The sequence below is a fragment of the Micromesistius poutassou genome (genome assembly GCF_964030765.1).
Source record: "Micromesistius poutassou genome assembly, chromosome: 1".
In the NCBI taxonomy this organism is placed as follows: domain Eukaryota; kingdom Metazoa; phylum Chordata; class Actinopteri; order Gadiformes; family Gadidae; genus Micromesistius; species Micromesistius poutassou.
Window position 1 is genome coordinate 11,292,725 of NC_140271.1, and position 20,590 is coordinate 11,313,314.

Below are 20,590 nucleotides of genomic sequence, written 5' to 3' on the forward strand. Positions count from 1 at the left end.
CAGAACTTCAAAGGACCACAGAATCGGGCTTGCCGGCCTGCGCGTTGAAGGTACTGGACGGCTGAGTGATGGGGAGTGCACTGCCGGTCGGTGGAGTGGCAGGCAGCGCACAGCCGACATTCAATTCTCTGACAATCTTGAACACAGCATCCATCCAAAGTGAGGCCCCAGGCACTTCATTACCCCCCCCCCCCCCCCCCCCCCCCCGACTCACCACTACCTCTACCAGCAGCAGCATCTAAAGCTTTGAATGGGGGGACCAGACAGCCAACAGAACACCTCAGGACGGTTAGAAGGGGCGGAAAACTCACCTTAGTGTGGCTTCTTTCCCCGTCTTGTGGCTTGATCTGCTTTTTTAATGGTTGTCCCTCTGTTCCTCGTTTGAATGGCTTCTATCGCCCCTTCTTTCTTATTCCAATTCCTTATTTAAATCCCACCCGAAAAGGGTCAGGGGAACTTCAGTCAATTGCCCGGCTGGGGTTTATTCGGCGCCAATTCCCCAAACACCTTCCATTGTTTATTGTGGTAAATGGGGGAGGAGCTGATAAATATGTCCCACGATGCACCACTCTGCCTCGCTGGTCTCCCCCCCTCTTCGGCCCCTCTGGATAGGTCTGTGCGTCTGCGTGCGCGCGCGTGTGCGTGTGCGCCTGTGTGTGTGTGTGTGTGTGGTGGTTAAAGGCTGCCGTTTGTACGGTCACAGCACTGGGCTCCTTGACGTGTCACTGCGGTCGTTCCGCGATGATGAGGGTGAATCTGCCTGACTCTCTCCCTGTATCATCACCAGCCCTCGGCGGGCTCCGGCCTCCCGATCGCCCCCGTGTTTATTGCTGGTGTCAAGGCAAACGGAAGCTAGGTCGTTACGCTGTCGGCCACGTAGGCCTGCTGAGGAAAAAAACCTGAAATAGCACGGGTGGTTTATGGAAGCATCGCTTCCAAAGTTGGGCTACGCCACTGCCTCTAGCGTGTTTGTTATTGAGAGAGAGAGAAAGAGAGAGAGAGACTGTGAGACACAGAGAGAGAGAGAGAGCTAGAAAGAGACACAAAGAGTTGGAGATAGAGATAGATAGACAGAGAAACAGAGAGAGCGAGAGAGAGAGAGAAAGAGAGAGAGAGAGAGAGGGAGATAATGTTCAGCGTAGTGGCTGGATCTTGCGTGGAACTTCCCGGCGAAGGACAATAATACCAGCGCTGTAATCTGTACTATTAGAGGGTCTCCGGTGTTGGAAGGCGGGGCTAGGAGTGCCGCTGAGCTAGCAGCGCCGCTGAGCTAGCAGGTGTTCCGAAGAGGTCGCAAGTCGGTTGCTGGTGGTCATCACGACGGCGTTACAGTGCGGCGATGTCATCGAGGTTTGATAGAGGTTGTCACGGTAACAGCGGTGAGAGGTTGTTGTTGTTGTTGTTGTTGTTGTTGTTGTTGTGGTTGTTGTTGTGGGTGCAGTAAAGGGGAGATGGTTTGAGCTCCACTGAGGAGGAGGAGGAGGAGGAGGAGGTAGGCGGTGGGGCGGATTATCCCTGAGGTATGCACAGGGAAGTATCTCTAACAATGCACCGTAGTCCGAAATAGCCGACTCACACAAAAAAAAGAAAAGGATGCCAGGAACACGCCAGGGATAACACAGGGTAGCTCAGACGCAGACGGGGTGGACCCGACACCCGGAGGTATGGCAGAGACGTGAGAGTGCTGCGGGTTAGAAAAAGACAAGGGTTTGCTTTGTGAGTCCACGGTCTGAGTGTGTCGTCATGGTACGGGCGCACCTCCTCACTTGGCTCCGTCTGTGAAGGGACAGAAGCACAACAAAGAAGAAAGATGTCAGTAAGCGATCACATGTTTCGCAACCGGGGCGCAGTGGGCCGGGGGAAAGGGTTTCAGGAGGGGAGGAGAAGTTCTTTAGCTGGCGTTTGTGGCGACTTTAAATAGACCAAAACATGAAACAACCACATATCCGCAGGTGGGGACCGGAAATACCCTCGGGCTGGCAGAGTTCTGGACGGGGCAGGAAGAGGTCACCTGGGGGAGAGACTGGATATCTATCTTGGGTTTAAGGACAGGAGTCGGCAACGTCGTCACCATTTGATTTCACAACCATTTTGGAGGGCAGATTCAATATGTGTGCCGTTTTTTAAAATAAACATCAAGATACTACGTTATGATTTTTGGATACGTTTATCTTTTGATCTGCCATTCTCGCAAATCACATTTTGATCAATATCTAAAGTCTGATGGAAGACGAGCACAAATCTGGGGTGGTTCACTTCTCTTTCCCTGCATATTTGTTTCGACCCGTTGCTGGTTGTTGCTGGCGTAATGTGTGTAATGGGCCAGCATAATCAACAGTAAAATCTCTGCAAAGGTTTCAAATCAATTCAATTCACTCGAGCGAAATGAGTTTTCTTCTGTAGGATATCACCGCAACGAAAAGGAAACCGCCCAAGGTGTTGCTCCGCCCCTCACAGTTTCTGGTTTCCTGCCCAGGCTCTGCGCTGTCCTCACCCAGTAGTTCTGCTATAACATAGTAGGACTGCTGGATCCCAGATGAGGGTTTGACAGGCTGGCCAGACTTAATGTAAATTGACTATAGGAAAATACACAGCACCCTCTGTTGGAGGGTACCATTCAGTTGCTTCCACCAAGATAACATTGAGGTTTCTGGCATTTAGCCCCACCCACATGACATTACCACCTGCACTGTGTACTATGAAGATAAATACCACTTATACTGTATAACATAAATGTACTACTGAATGCATTTGAAAGGTGTGGTCATAGTAAAAACAAAGCCTTTAGTTAGTAGTTAGGACAAATCTACCTCGCACTAATGGTCTAGCCCAAAAAGAAGTATGTTTAGGTGTCACTGGGCGGGCCCCCATTTCATGAGATGATGTCAACAGTTTAGTATTCTACAATGAGTCTCGATACCTGCAGACTAGGGATGGTAATGATTAATCAGTAAGCATTTAACCAATATGTATTAACCAACATTGTATGTTTTACATACCATTTCCTAAAAAATGGATTTAGTTTTGTCTGCCTTGTTAATCTCGAAATAGCAATAATGGAGCCCCATCTCTCCACACACCCACACAAACACACACATACCTTATAACTGAAATAGCTCAGTGGCTATGGCCCTTTACGTCAAAATAAATTGCATTAAGAATGTCAAGGACTGCGTGTTTGGTGTTTGGTGTGTAACACACCGAACAACAAGTGTGTAATAAAGGTTAATTCAATTTTTTTTAACTCTTTGCGGAGCAGAGCTACCTGTTTAGTATGCGCACATAACATGAAAATCAGTGGGTGTCCTGATGCTGATGGCCAACATAGGACCACTACATGGGCATACATGAAGAGAGAAAAAACGCATAACAAACTCACTCGCACTGTACAAAAGCCACTCCATGGACATGGATGTGTCCCTAACACACTAAGCACAACTATCATACGTGCGTGTCTGCTTATAATGGTCTTGGATCTTTCACTCGCATGAAATGCACATAGAAGCAAAGAGAAATGTGCAACTACATGCCAATGGCTGTTTTATCTAGGTTGTCTTGGTTTAACCAGTTAGTATAATACTGCTCTAATTGGTTCCACCTAGATGATCCTAACACATCATGAAGACACCATAATGCACAGACAGACAGAGACAGAGACAGAGACAGAGACAGAGACACCCACACACACACATACCATCAGTTCACTCAAATAAAAGTGAATGTTGATTCTTTAGCTGCTACTATATAGTGTTTCCGTTACTAGTCGACCAGTCGACCGGAAATCTCTCTGAATTATTAGATTTTTCAATGGCCATTTAAATAAACTAAACAACAAACTATATTATGTATAGAGGGCGAGGCTGAACGCATAGCAATGTCATCACTGAAATCATAGTAAAGAGAACCAGGCAACGCTCCCTGAAATAGATGTGTAATGTGTAATTTAAAGCTGACCTGGAAAACGCCTGGTTAAACACAAAACACATAACTAAAGGCGTGGCTTTCAGATATGTGACACATATGCGTTCCCTTACTACAGTAAGGGAACGCAAATGAGCTGGACACACGCACACGCTTCAATTTAAGTAGCATTAGCAAACGGTTTTAGTTTTAACATGCGTAATCGTTTTTTTCTTGAATTACAATTAATTACTATCTTTGTAGTTAACAATATCAACGGCTATCCGCTCGTCAGTCGTATCGTTAACACTCTAGCTTTCATTGACAGTGCATTCCAGTCCCACCCTCACCCCTGCCCTCGTGGGACTATGGGCCAGGTGAGGTTGAGCACGGTGGGGGGGTGAGCCTGGCTCAGGAGACGTCGAGACCCCGCCGTAGACCCTCGCTGCTACGACTACTAGATCCTGGAAAGGATATCACACGTGTTTTCCTCCACAGACACACGACAGCGGTCTCCCACTACGGGGACAGACTGGGACCACCGGAGGTTGTGGAGCTCGGGTCGGGTCGTTTCATTTTGTGTGGTGTGTCAAATGTTCTGAATAAATAACAATGTTGAAAAGGAGAGGCCTCGAGTTACGTTTTACAACGGAAACGACGTCTTTGTCATTACAGAGAGAAGTACAGAAAAAAAGGTACCGTTGGCTGCCCAGGGTTTTACTGCACAGAGAATTACGAGCCGTGCTTTCAAAAAACCAGCGCTGCACTCTGTGGATTTCTGCCATTTGTTGCTGCCGTTGCGAAAATACTGATGTGGTGGTGGTGTGTCGTAAATCAGCACAGTGCGCCGGGGAAGGCGCTGCCAAAGCGGCCAAAGAGCGGCAATTCTCATCAAGGAATTTCCTCCAGTCGTGTTTCATTCTCTACAGCAGGAATATGAGATGAGCCTGATTTTTCTCTGTGGTTCAAACAGGTGAATATTGTGTTTTTTGCATCCAAGCACATATCATTTTTTAAAAAGGGTTCCTTAACTAATGTTACAACCCGTCAGTGTTGTTAGAAAGGCTTTGTTCATGTGTCTATTTCTGTTTGAATGCCAGTTCCAAATAACAAGGTATTGTGTTTGTGCGTGCTGTTGTGTCGGATTTGTTTGGTGATGAGGCTGATTTGTGTGCTTGTTAATTGCTAATTTGTCTTTTTTCTTATGTTGAATTTAATGTTGAATGGGGCACCGTCATTTTTTTTCTGTCAAATATGCTCCCCAAATGAGCCCAACAATTTTCTTATTCTTTGTCGGCAAACCCAACCTGGGTAGCACCTCTGCCTCATGCCCTGGTAACGGTTAGGGTTAGGGTTAGGGTATACCCAACCCTAATTAAAGCACACCTCGATCAAATCAATCAGCGTCAATACAGCCCGACAGCCAGGGTACAATCGCTGCAGCCATCTTAGGGTGTTTGTGTGTGTTTGCTCAACCCCGCACATTGTGTTGAATCAACAGCGCGCGGCACTCTGTTGGCAGGTGATCTGTGGAACCGCTTGGCAGCAAGAGTTTTGCATTCAGTTATCCACAGCCGCCGCTACAACCACACTTTTCTGACACTTGTTTTAAGTGTGTGTCCAATCAGTGTGTGGCGTGTCGGGGCGTGTCACAGCCGCGCTCGCTTCCCGTCTCTGGCATGCAAGACTTACGACCGCCTGGTTTGTTGCAGAGAGACGGCTCGCGTGCCTTGTTTACAAGCACGTACGGCGGGAATGAACTGCGGCGGTTATGGAGTGGCGAGTATATTCCGATCACACACCAGGGGAAGTATTGGGTCGTTAATGCATTTTGGAACAACAAGTCTGTCAGGCCGTTACTGAAAGCAAAACAATCCTAATTAAAACGTGTATAATGGGGCGTTTTGGGTTGTGAGGGCTGCATGTTTGACCGGGGTGTTTATTGGTCAAGCCCTGGAATGAATTGGGTCAGCTGGAACAAAGGACAAGTGTTTGGCCATAAACTGAACCAAACCCACACAAAAGGAGGCCGTCTTACATCTCACACTTTTGAATGCCCCTCAATTCTTGGCCCGCAGGCATTTGTATGTTTCCAGTCACAACATTTTCTATAGAAGGAATTCCCGTGTTACAGGTTTATGTTTCTGAAGAGTACATAAAGGCAAGCTAAAAAATCTCTGCCATCATTGAACTGAGACGGCTTTATCAAAGAGCAAAAGACTAAGGGCAAATGGACTTGTTGTTCTGCAAATAAACTGTATATATACTGTAATTTTGGTACTTTTGGCTAACCCTAACCCTCAAGTTTTTAAACCATCAACAGCCAGAAGAACACAAACTTGTCTATTTTGTCCAAAGCACAGATCGCAGTTAAATCAGAGACTTGAACCTGAAAACAATCACCTGGACGTAACAAATCAGTATCTGAGGTGCACAGCGTAACCCACCAGAGATGCTTCTGTTCTGCTCTGATGCAGGGCCTCCTAACACAACGACAACAACAACAGGTCACACACATCGCAGCGCCGCACTGGGACACAGGACGCCTGGGTTTGCTGCTGCTATCATGCTGTGTCAATAGACTGAATCTATGGCCAGATTATATACTGGCTATGCTAACAATAACAGCACACAACCCAGGATAAGCTGACCTGACAGTTGGAGAACCGGTTGTCAGGTACCGTCATGACCTAAAGATGTGTGTATGTAGGGGAGGGGAGAGTGGGGGAGGGGGGGGGGGGGGTATGAGGTAACAGCGATGTACAGACTGTACGGTACAGCTGCAGGCTATGAGGCGCGCACAGCCAGGCAGTGGCTGTTGCAAGCGGCCAAAAATATCTCCCATGTTGCACACAGTGTCCTTTTTTGTGCATGTTCTGGAATTTTCAAACCATCTAACATTTTTCTGTGAATGCTAGTCAGTTGCCGACGTATAAATAAGACTATAAAACGGGTGGCTTAAATCAAGCAATCTGATTGGTTCCTAACTGTTGTATAATGAGCGTATACACACAGCTATGATGCCCGTTCAGTTCAGTATCACTCCGCGCCTAACTTGAACTGTTGTTTATTTATATATAAAAGCAATAGCATACTTCACTGAAGCCTAAAAATATCTTGATTGCTGGAGAGGGTGGAAATGTTGTACACCAATAGGCACACGGTGAGTGAACTCGATAGTAGGCTAAATTGCCGGTGAACCAAGCTACCGTCTCTAGCCTAGCCTGCTCTCTGAAGGACGCTACCGTGTGTTGCATAGCAACCGCCGTACACTTTGCAGGCAGCCAGGAGGGACTACTTTTTTGTATTCATTAAAAAAAATGCTTTTCCAACTTTCTTGTTTTTTCAAAATTGAGTAGTTTGGCCTTGTTAACAAGGCCAAACTACTCAAGGCCAAACTAGGGGGTCGCTGTCCCTCCGCTGCGTGTCGGGACGGACAATGCCCCTTAACTGTGGTATAATGAGAACATACCACAGCATGTCGTGATCTATTGCTTAAGTGTGCAGCATGCACGGAAGGGCTTTATTGATACACTTATTTAGCAGCAATTCAAGTGTTAACAAGGCCAAACTACTCAGAGAATACAACTTGGGGCTGAACAACGATCAGTAACGGTAACAAATCACAAAAAAAAAAAGTGATTTGCATATTGCGTTCTATTACATCACGATTTAGATTTGAATTTGATTGATCGTTCAGCCATGATACCACCCCACTCTCGCATGGTGTTGCCTCCTCAACATTGGTTTGGCACATTTCCTCTACCTGTGCCGTCTGAAGGCTCATACAGGCTGACCCCTGACCCTGCCCCCTCCTCAGCACGGTGATGTACTGGCAGCTCAGAGACCGCTACAATACATGACAATACTCTGATTCAATTGACCATTTTTCAATTAACCGAACAGTCGTGGTCACTTATACCACTTGCGTATGTTCACGAGACTAATGAGCCTTCTAACATCCGATTCTTATGATGAACACAACGATAACCTGTACAAAGTGTCCATCAGTCAACATAATCACCCGTGTAAAAACAATCACGGCCTTGACCGCTCAGCTTAACCAACTGGCTTGTCTATGCTCAGCTTTGCTTTTCCGACCACAAGATTCAGGGAGTGACATGATTGTCTCAGGCCAAACGGAGAAGACAGTAAGTCTGTGTGTCGGGTTTTGATTCAAACCCGTCCACCGCGTGCCAGGACGTGCCACGGGTCATGCCCACAAGCCGACCCCGGACCGGGCAGAGCGTGTGAATGGACAAGAGGCCCAGGGGTCCGGTGAGCCCGGGGGTCCGGTCAGCCCATGCGTGCTGCCGCGGCCGGGGGGCCGACAGCACAGCCCCCGCACCACTCTTGTGCTGATTATTGTGTTCCAAGCCCTGGTCTTGTCACTGACCCCACCCAGTGGCCCAGCGGGAATCACACCGCCCCGCTCACATTGAGCCACTATTCCGGGCCAGACCGGGTCTCTATTTTACTGGTTATTAAGTGATATTTTGGTTTGGATAAGAATACGTACCTCTCCTGGAACTCTTTGACAGATTTTCCAGTGGGTCAAGTATATGTCGCCAAAGCCAAAAAAGGCACCCAATGTTATAGTAACATGCCATTAACCCCAAATGACTGAACCCCCCCCCAGAAAAGTACGAAGGTAGGCCTTAAAAGATAAGTTTGTTTTGAAGACTGGTTACTTAATGAACAAAACTCTACAACGATATGTACATGTGTCTATCTATCTTCTATAGACCTAAAGAGTAGTGAGGGCAGGAAGCGAAGAAAGCAAGTACTAGTACTAACTAGGAGGCTACAGGAGACGCAAGTAGAAAGAATGAGAGAGCAATATGCAAATAGAAAGAATGAGAGAGAGCAATATGCAAATAGAAAGAGAGAGAGAGAGAGAGAGAGAGAGAGAGAGAGAGAGAGAGCAATATGCAAGTAGAAAGAGCGAGAGAGAGAAATATGCAAGTAGAAAGAAAGAGAGATTACAATACCCAAAATACATAGCTTCTGTTCGACAACGTCAGATAAAGCTACACGTCTGGGGCCTCATTCTACATCAAATTCCCCATTAAGTTAGTGGCCGGGATTGTTGATACACCCTGTTAACACCAGTAAATGTCAATAAATTACATAGTCCATAACCTGTTCAAATTGACGATGATTGGACTCAATCAGACAGAAGACGTGTCGGGTGAGGAGTGCGGTGCAGCAGCTATACAATGTGAAACCTCTCTGCTAACGAATTAACAAGCGGCATAAATATGCTAAAAGGAATCACGGCACAGCAGTGAATGTTTTTAAGAGACCAACCAACCGTTTAATAGCGCAGCAGAGGATGGATATATAGGGCACGGTTGAATGCACACACTCAGGAACGGTTCACACTTACAAACACGTTTATTGTTGGTTGTAACTGACTTTAATTGCATATTAATGATGCAAGTTTATCTTATGAATTTCCGTCGTATCACACAAAACAGTTGTGCGTTGCTGCCAAGCAGATATGCCTTAGACTAAAACATGCATATTAATATCTGTGACATGACTTGAATTGTAAACAGATCTATGTAAAGCTGAGCAGCAGACACAGTATGGGGTTAGCATTTCAGCGATAGAGACTGGAAGAACAGTGAAATAATAACACAAGAGAAGAACACATGGTGTGATTTCAGCAGGCCAACTCATTTAATGAGACACTAGCGCAAACCCTATTTCTCTAATTGTCCGCCTACAGCTGACAAACAAAGGCTTTCCAAAGATTTACATTGACAAGGCAAACTAGTATGAATGGATAGGTAGGATTTGCTCCAGTTAGTAACTGTGGTCTGGCGTTCATTGTTATCATGTCTTGACAACACAAGGATTTATTTTGGATGATCATTTAGATTTATTTAGGCCTATTGCTAAAGCCACCTAATCGAGTGTTTTAGAGGAGGACTAAAGAGGGCTGGGATTTTCAAAATCTATATAACTCTGGCTGCTGTCTCCAAATTCCCTACCCTAGCTTTAAGCATTTAAAATTGCTTTCATAATAATAATGGGTGAATATTGTCCGGTTCACGTTAGGCCTGATATTGTAATGGACTACATTTGAACAGATTTCTAGATATTTTCTCTTTTTAATGCTAGTCGACTACTGTCACAAAAAGCCTGGTTAACCGTCAGTGACTTAGTGTTAAGGAACATCCCTACTAGTATACTGAGGCCGACAAATTCAAGGCAACAAATGGTAACGTAGGCTGCAGTCGGGGCTCAGGATATATTTAGATGGTTAATAAAAATGGGAGAAACAAACTCCCAGAACTGTATATATCTTGACAATATCAGCTACACTCGCTCTGAACTTTGACATAAAATGAAATGGCAATCATTTTCAATACTAGTGTGCTCTTAAACCCATCCATAATTGACTTCTGGAGCAGACTATGAACTGGGCTGTAAGAATATTGCATTTGATTTGATTTGTTTTTTTTGAACTTCCCCCTCTTTACTCATGACATCCACCACAGGATGTCACATTGGGTTTAGAGGTAGACTTTGACATGAGTAGTGACAGATTCTTTCAACTCAAATATTTTTTGTTTCCTAATGAACCAAATCCCCAGTACTTCAAATGGTTTTATTTTTTTATTTTCCACTTGAAGCACTTCAATTGTACTCCCTTACAGGAATCACACATATTTTCAGCTAGATTAAGATGACAGCAATTAGCTTATCATCACTTATTGCTCACCAGCTGTGCAGATTTAGCCAATCAAAACCCCTTTTATTTTTGGGTTGACATGTCTGAACTCCAACGGTCACTGTCCCCGTCAGGCAAAGGAGAAATGGCACAAATGGACTTAAAAGCAACCACAACAGAGGCAGGCATTTTAAAATGCTCCAGTTGACCGAGCGAACAATATTAGCCACAAACCGGGACAAACCACATCAAACCGAGTCGACGTCTCCGTTTCTATGTCGAATAGTAAAAACACATGTTTGTGCACACAAACACACTTCTGTTATGGTGTGTGTGCATGCACGTTGTTGGTTTTGAGTGTGTGTGTTGTGCATTAAGGCTTTCAAAGTCAGCAGTTCAATGAAGTGGGTTCCCTTTATAAAAACAGGGACCTGGCTCCAATTTGAACTGCCAATGGCAAACAAAGGAAGCATATTATACAGTCATAGTTTCTCCAAATACCATGTGCTTTTCATTTGGCTTGCAAGTTGTAACCCCTCCCCCCCCACCCCAACACTCACACAGACACACAAAAACAATACATAAGCCGCCAAATATTTATCCTAAGGGATTATCTCCTGAAAATGGTTGAGCATGTATACTGTTCTACATTCGTGCAAGAATAATCTCTAACTGGGAAAATTACTTGGTTGGCTACAATGCATGTTGTTTTTGTGGCTCTTTCCTGGGCAGAATCAATTGAAATGTTTCTCAAATGACAAGATTTCACTTTCTTACAAGCCCCTAATGGTTGTCATTAACAACGGTACTTCCACTTATTAACGTTCACTGTGGAAAAATAATTATGGGTTTGAAGTCTGGGACCTCCATCCATCTCCTACAGCCACTAGAGCCATGACATACAGGACTCTGTGCTGTCCACGTACAGGAACAGACAGTTACTCTAAAGAAGGCAGCGTCTGGAGACACCAGGGAATTGGGAGACGTGAGTAACAGCAGTAGCATAATAAAAAAATGCCACATTTTTGGCACATTTCCTCCAACAAGTGACGGATGAGAAGAATCACCAGGGGCCACCATCACACTGACAACACTCACACTGAGCTCCACTCCTGCAGTGATTCCGAGCAGAGCCTTTGCACCAGTCAAAAGCGATGGATTATTTGATCTCAACTTCTGTCGGTAGACAAACTCCCAGTGTCTCCGGGATGCTTTCTGCAGACCTATTGATTTCCAGGCCAGCTTAGCACACACCCAGACTGCTCCGTCCACTCTCGCTCCCTCGTTGCTTTTATTTTTGTTTACTCCATGTCAACTATAATCAGTAGTGACGCTCTGCTGGTTGTTACGTTTGTCATCATTTATTTATTTGGCACCGTAGCGTGCCTTTCAATCCCAGTTGTTCCCAGATCGTTGTCCGCCCTTTTCCAACATAGTTTTCTTCTTCTTTTCAACTAACTCTTCAAAACCATTATGCATTTTGATGTTAGAGATACATTCCTGAGCTCTCGCTTTACTCTCTACTTAAAATATTACTTGGTTTGGCCCCCTGATGGCGCAGCAGGCCCTTAGCACGTAGCACAAACATTACATCCATATACGTGGAATACTAATAATACTACCTAGTGGAACCATTCAGGCATATATTAAATAGAGTGCATACAGCGCCGTGCTAAATGAGCATACAGGATACCAGGTGTGAACAGAATCCACCATTAATAAAATGTTGCCCTCTGAACTTTGAATGCCACAGTACAGAAAAGGTGTTTAAGGCCAGCTTGGATTCAGAAAGCTCCTTAAGCAGGTTACACCCAGTCTGTGGACAACAATTAACTTAACAGCTTAATGCGTCTTGGAGAATAATGAACATTGCACCCATATGTTCCTTATTCTACAAGCAGCATTAAGCTCAGCAGCATTTCCTGCTGCTGTGTCTACATCCTTGGGCGTGAAAGAACCGTTCTCTGTGAATTATCGTCAAATCTAATGCATGTGTTTATCTCTGCATGCTTTCTCTCTAGCCTCTAGCTTGTTATTACTGAGAAAACCAGATATCTGATTGGAGATTGGAGATAGTCTTAAGATACATCACATCCACATCCATCAACAAACCCTTCTAATAAAGTGTACCTAGAATCTTACCTAATTTATACAAATATATCTATATCTATATATAAATAACATGTTATTGGTGTTCTACCTGGTGCCTTAAGGACTTACATCCAGTCAGCAGGTAGGCCTGTTAGGGCAGCGACCCAGGCCTGTTAGGGCAGCGACCCAGGCCTGTTAGGGCAGCGACCCAGGCCTGTTAGGACAGCGACCCAGGCCTGTTAGGACAGCGACCCAGGCCTGTTAGGGCAGCGACCCAGGCCTGTTAGGGCAGCGACCCAGGCCTGTTAGGGCAGCGACCCAGGCCTGTTAGGACAGCGACCCAGGCCTGTTAGGACAGCGACCCAGGCCTGTTAGGACAGCGACCCAGGCCTGTTAGGGCAGCGACCCAGGCCTGTTAGGACAGCGACCCAGGCCTGTTAGGACAGCGACCCAGGCCTGTTAGGGCAGCGACCCAGGCCTGTTAGGACAGTGACCCAGGTAACAGGACAGTCCTCCCACTCAGGCCTCATTTACACCTAATTGGATGCAGCACGGGCTCACTGGTTGATAAGCCAATCCAATTAGGCGTGGCACTCAAGAGACACATTTAGGATCAGACACAGACACACTGACCCTGCCGAGGGGGAAACACACGTCGAGTCTACAGTCGTCGCACAACTTAAGTTACACAAACGCTCCCTGGAAAGCCGGTACTCAGACATACTCCACAACGGAGACGTTAACAGGCGCTTTGACAATCGGATATCGCTGTAACACGTTTAGGGATTACATCTCGTCCCGTGTCCAGATTGATTCTGGATATTGCCTTTGCAGGATAATAGAGACAGAATGGATTTTCACTCGGGAGTGTCACGTCCCCGTGAATGGAAAAACGGTTTGAAAACGTGGCGATGGCAGGCCCAAGCGAAATTGCTTTGTTTCGAACGGTCCTAAAGAAGACGTAGGAGGAGGAGGCGACCGAGAGAGCCGGCGAAATAATGACGAAAATCACTCTCTCTCAGCCCCTCACTAGAGCACACAGGCCCTCTGAGACGCCGGCAGCTCCCCCCCCTCCTCCCCTCAAATCGCAGAGGACTGGCTTCTTCAAGACAGGATGACGATAAGAAGAAGGGCAAAGGCGTCAGGGAGGGCTTAGGCTTTGAGGGAAACAGAGGCTTGCTGCTGCAGAGGTTGACGTGATGTGGGGACGTACTGACTCGAGCTCAAGTGTTCTCAAGCCCCAGACAACAGAGCGCGACGGTCCATTAATCGAGCCGCCAAAGAGATTGGGAGTAATAGGGGGGCGTGGGTTGGTGTGGATCAATAGATTAATATTAAAGAACCATGAAGGACTACTTTGGAGGCAATGTTTGAGTGTGTTGCAGCAACACCCCGCTTTCAGAGCAGAACGATGATGAAACAGCGCATCAATGAAGCGCTTACCACAATGCTCTTTATTCACAATTACAGTTATTACATTACAGTTATTTTATTGATTACAGTTATTTGTGCATTTGTGGTACATCCAAATGTTTTCCGAAACACTCACTTTCTGAAACCCAGTGAATGAGTGAACAACACACAAAGATATCACAAAAGCACATGCCCCAGATGCAAACACAATCAAAGTGTCTATCAATTCAATCTCTTATCTAAGAGGCAGAGGACATGTGATATTAAGGATGGATCACCTAATCTCTCATAGAACTAAAATACACACCAAGTACTACCAGCCCGACTGATTAATCAAGACCATTAGCATGTTGTGTGTTCATGGACGTGTCCATGAAAACAGTTCTAGGCAACCTTTTGGTCACACGCGTAGGCAAAGAATGGGGTAACGTTTAAAATAATATGTTGTTTTGCTGTTTTTTATATTCCATGTGTACATCATTCTGAATGTTCCTTTCAGAAACTATGCTTGCTACTGCGTATTATTGTACGTTATGCATACTGTGTTGGTACATAAATATATACTGTATGTATTACTTTTGTATTTTGTGGTTTGATTGGTGTATTGTTACAAAAAATAAGAATCACAGGAGTTACTCAACTATAATAAAAAAAAGACACTCAACTATGGGCCATGAAGGTCCACTTAAGTCTGATGAAGGTCCACTTAAGCCTTTTGAAGGTCCACTTAAGATCAGGAGATAGAGGTTTATTCATATGCCTATATATAGAAAGGGCCTGTGATGCTTCTGTCCATGAGCTCCATGTGCATGATCAACCATCATCCAGTTGAGAGGCGCCGTAACGCCGGGCTGACACGAGGGGAACAGAAACAAGGGGTTCTGACGTGGAAGCAATGTGTCCCACCGTGTAAGCAACGGCATACAGTAATACCTTTTTTGAGGGATCGTAGTCAAACGTTACGTACACATTATTTCAATCATGCACTTCGAGCCAAAGTTTCCTCCAAAGTTTCCTCCCTTAGCGACATTGCTTTAAGGATTTGTTAAGGCTTCTGTAAGCTCCCCACATGAAACATCCTGTGATGATATTATCCATTTAATCACAGTACGATACACAGGAAGTAACGGGGCAGCAGAGAAACTGGAGAAAGGGAATATTGAAAAAAAAAAAAGAAAAAGACCACAATCACCAGCCAAATATAACTTAAAAACAACAAAGGGATTCAATTCAACTGGATATTCTCTTCGGTGTCACTTTGGCAGCGCTAGGACTCCATCGAGACGTGTTCAGATTGAAAACGACAAATTAAAACAAGGCTCGGTTTCAGCAGAATCGCCGGGCTCCTGATAAATCCCACTGAGTTAAGACGCATTATCCCTCAGTTCCCACAGTCTCTGGTCACTGTAAATCACTCCTACAAAATCCAGATGTAAAGCCCTGTCAGGGGGCTGTGCAGCTGTTGCCGGTTCCACATTACAAAGGCGTGGGCCCCCACTCATAAGGCCCTCAGGGAAGGGCCACTAGTGGAGGAGAGGGTGCTTTTTATTCATAGCAGCGGGTGGAGACCGGAGATTAACACGGATCCTTGCCCCCAGTCACGTAATTGCTGATGAGATAGTATCATGTTAATACACAAGTAAACTAGAGGCAATGGATGTGCACAATTTCATCAACACTTTCACTTTGTGAGCCGGAATTAAGGGTATAATAGGTTGTTTCTGCCCCCACTTTCAATCAAAACAATAACAAAAAGCGCAGTTGGATGACTTTGCGAAGGACGGGATTGTTGTGTCCACCACCGATCTATCAGATGTGACTTGGGCAGAAATAACATTCAAGGACGAGTTCACTTTTAGTCCCTTTCTAATGGAATAGCCGAAAGTAAAATCTCATTAACTTACTATTAGATGATTTGTCTACCCAATCAGCCGTTGATAATGTTACGAGGACTAGCCCAGCGCTGTTGTCCATGGTCAAAACAATCATAAAAATCATAAAAACAAATCTATGAGCATGTTGAATGTTGTTATAACTTTATAAACGTGGCTGCACCCATTCCAGTGCTTCCCACAAAATGTCCCAGAAAGTGTTTGTTTCGAAGTTTGAAAAGATATTGTGTATTCAACAGGTATTCATTCACCCTCTGAACTCCAGCGACGTGACGAGGGAAAACTTAAGTCCTGATCTCTGGTCTACATCCTGTGTGTCTAGCGGTGTATTGCTGCCCAGGAGACGGTCAGACAGCTCTGCTCGATTGGCCATCGATTGGTCAAAAGAGTCTTTTGGTATTTCTGGCATCCCCCTACTGATTCCTCAACTCCGGATTGATTCTAATAATGAATTTGGCCAGCTGTCTTCTTCTGTCTGCGGGGAAAAGCCAAATACATCCTCCCGCGTTCGATCATGTTTGAATTCAGGGTGCGCGGAGAGGTGAGGCTAGTCTCACCGTGAGTGAGAGAGATTTCTACAATGAAATATGACTTTCCCCATTTTAAAGAAATAGCCAAGGTTGTCTAACATGATTATATTAGCCAATGTTCTCTCGGAGGGATAGAAACACTAATAAGAAATAACCTGGGTTTGAACACTGTGAGAAATAATATGGATAATGCGATTACACAACTTAACCAAATATATAACAATGGTCTTGTTGTTTTTAGATATTTTAATGTCGAAATGTTTCATATAAGACCTTGAATATGGATAACACGCTTTCATACAAGTTTTAGATGCGTCTGTTCCACAGCTCATATAGAGAACACATAGCATCTTTAAACCGACAAAGAAAAATCATCATTCATCTGGACAGGGATTATAGGTCGGGATGCCTAATTATCTGATAATCCGTCATAGTTTACTTATTATCGCCTAGCTCCTCTGGGGCGACAGAGAAAAGAAAGCATAAGCATATGCAAAAGATGTCCCCAATGTTACTTTAAAGCTTCACAAAACAAGTTCAAAGTTCATCAATCAAGCTCAGGTCTACTGGAAATCCCACTGAGCATTTCTGGACGAGCGTTAGTAAGTTTCCCTCATTCAGTGCCAGGCTGAACGACAGCATACGTTTCTATCAGGGGCGCTATGCGATAACCCCACAGCCCTTAGCATGTCAGAATGTTTCCCAGCTTGTTGTGACAGGGCTTCAGAGTTTCAGACTAGCATTTTCTACTGGTGCGGCTTACATTTGAATTTGTTAGCAAACAAATTTGGTCACCCCTTTTTTTCAGCACAGTATTGGGGTGTTCTTTGTCTCGTACCACCAATTAGGGAATAAACTCCAGGTATCATTAAATTTTTCCTCTCTGGTTATCCGTCATGCGGAACGGTGCATATGTGCGCACTCTTTGTTTGCACACTCTTATCTTAATTAGTGCTGCGCTGCAGTTTTCATTGAAACTTGTACAAGATGTACTCTGCACACTGTAGTACAACCCACCTCTTTAGCAGTGTGTCTCCGCTGGGACCTAAGTGGGTCATGTTTCCAAAGGAAAGCACTCTCGTGCCACATACAGCTGCTCTATAGTGTCCTGCATGGCTCCAGACCTTCGTTACCACTCGTCATATTAAACACAGACCCAGACCTCAAACCCAATGGCGACCGACTTCCACCACGCCGCGCTCGCTCGTGATGTTGTAGTTTTCCCCTTTTGAGCGTTAGTGCAGTAAAGCATGTGTTCCGACCAATTGAACCGTTTCTGATTTGAAACAGGGGGGAAAAGTCAGCTAATGTTCCCGTCCTGTCAGCAGTCTGTTTTGAAGTGTTACATGGTGGCACTGGAAGGGAGCATGGTGGCAGGTTCTGTTTGGGGAAAACCCTGATATATATATACGTATATATTCTTTGACTGGCACCGCGTTAACCACATAATAAATGGTGGCAGTCTTGAACCCTGCATGATGTTTTGCCTGACTGGCAGAAAAAGGCTCTACAAAGAGCTCAGTGGCCTTTGAAGATATTCTGTGAAAAGTTAAACAAGGTTCACTGTTTTTCATTGTCATTGTGTTTTTAATTTCTGAGTCAAAACCGTTTCAAACCCTGGCTTGATTTATACCATACGTTAGGAAATGACCTCCAGATCTCCCCTGAATCACTGTCTTTCTCTACATCCCACCCACATCCTGCAACACGAAGAGGTAGTCAAAGCTAGCTGGACCCTCTGCTAATCGCTGAGACACAGAGCCAGAGAGATAAGAGTGTACAAATGAAAACAAATCAAGGGGATATGATCACAACATGACCATTATGATTAATTTACCCTTTGAAAAGAGAGTCATGATGATAAGTCAATATCTAGCCCAGCCCTACTTGTAAGTGATATGACACTTGATGATTTAAATCAATTAACAGCATAGCGTATGAACGGCGATCAATGCATGAAGAATTGACTATGGTTTGGCAGAAGAAACATAACATAATGTAAGCATGCACCTATTCCTCCTCTCATCCTCCTGTGCTGCTCAAGGCTAACATGTTCTACTGCTGGCACTGATGCCAGTAACCTTTTCATTTTGGTTGCACCCTAACAAATTGGGTCGCACCCCTTTATTAACTGCTTTGGCGCAGTTGTAGCATGTCCTTTGTCACATACCATCCATCTGTGTTCATTCATTAGAACCGATTCACTCACTACAAAATCACTTAAATTATTGTGTTTTTTTTATTTTCGACATCGACATCTCTATCCTAACCAACCAAAAATAAAGAAAAAAAGAAGAGATAGAAAGCTCTGCCTACTGATAATAACAGGATGCTTATCATGTTATATACTTCAATCAAGGTTATTTAATTTAGTCATCTACAAAAGTTAATTTCTTCGCATGCTCTTGAATATTAAGTGCTGTGCTTCAATTTCATTGAAACTTTGCACAATGGCCAAACTCCCTTTGTAGTTTTATGAAGTCACAGTAGTGTGCCTTCACTGGAACCTGAGTGGCTCGTGTTTCAAGTGAGTGTGCTCACACCGGCGCCGCCATACCTCCCCGCTATAGCTCCCAGCACTGTTCAAACCCTCGGCGCACATCGCAGCACCATCCATTACCACTCACTACGTTAAAAAGACAAAGACAACAAGACCTAAAACTTCATCTCCCGACGGGATTTGTCTGGTAAGGCCACGTGCTCTTACATGAAGCTCTGCCGTCACAGGGATGGACTCGGATCGAGAACGGATCCGAAAGCCGCTGACTTCCTCCAAGCATCACGTACGGGTCATTTTCAATCCAGAGACGGAATTTTCAATTCAGAGACTTTTGCTGGGTTAAATGTGCAAAATAATACTTTTTTGTTAAACTAAAGAATATACACCAGAGATGGAGAATCTACAGGACACTCTAAAAACACATACAGATGATTTGTTTATATATATATATATATATATATATATATATATATATACATAAAATATCTCAATGTTTACCCCTCCTTTACAGATATCTTGTTTGGCTTTCTGAGTCATTTTTTCTATCAAACCTGCTGCTGTGACTAGAAGGCTGCCCTATTTGGCAGGGTAGCCTTGTCATTAAATGAACAGTAAGAATGCAGGCATAAAAACGTATCCGCCTTTCCATCAGCCATCCCGTTCTGTCTGAGTGCTTCCGTGCACACAGACCATTGACACCAGCCCTCCCTCTGCCAAACAGTACAGTATATCACTCCCCAGTCCACCCTGCCCACCGGGACTCCTAAAGGCCACTTTTAATGTCTGAGCACTTTAGAAGTGCCCGGACATGTAGTGTATTAAATACACAGCTGGTCTTGGTGATCACTCTGGCCTGACCGTTGGGTCGTTGGTCCACACTACGGACAGGAGAGCCTTCAGACTTGAAGGCTCTCCTGTTCGATTATCCGCGCCTTCTCTGACAACTTGACAAATCTGGCGGGAACACGGATTAACCTTCATGTCTCGAATGAGCGGAGCCGTCGTTTCTCCTGAAACTCACGTTTCACACACCGTCTCACGGCTATGTTTTTCTAGGTTAAGCCATGAAGACGTGTTGCTCTGGTCAATAATCAAGCAGTAGTTAAAGGCATTTAAAATGATGAGGAAGAAAATCACAGGTTTACGTTTACGTCTTATTGTCATCATTTCACAAGTCTGAGTCATCCCGTACCAGGCAGTTTCTTCCGCTTGGCTCTTTGTTCAAACTGTCCGTAATTGTAGATTTAAGCCTCAGTCCCCCGACCCCCCCGCCCAACACACTATACAAGTTGGGCCTGATTTGACCAAAATCTGCGAAATCTTGAGTCTCTTGTACAGACACACAACACGACAATCAGAACCAACCTCCGCCCTGATTGCCGCTTACCCCCCCCTGCCAGAATGGCAGACTCATCATCAGGGGGCTTGTCGCCTAGCGGTGGGTAATACCCTGAACTGCAGTCACTCCAGGGAGGGGGGGGGGGGAGCCTGAGCCTGAGCCCTCCCACTCCGTTAACCAGAGCCTCGCACCACACAGACACCGCTTCCCAATAGGAAACGCACAGCTTGTTCTACTGGAATC

The 20,590-nt window shown here is 45.0% G+C and overlaps 1 protein-coding gene across 1 annotated transcript in view; it reads right to left on the minus strand.

The window, feature by feature from the left end:
* Nucleotides 1–20,590, minus strand: part of LOC311347113 (thyroid hormone receptor alpha) — an 82,474-nt gene that overhangs the window by 47,484 nt on the left and 14,400 nt on the right. The window contains exon 2 of the mRNA XM_084470015.1: nucleotides 312–1,776. The gene's annotated coding sequence lies outside the window, so the exon portion shown is untranslated. The remainder of the gene's footprint in view (nucleotides 1–311; nucleotides 1,777–20,590) is intronic.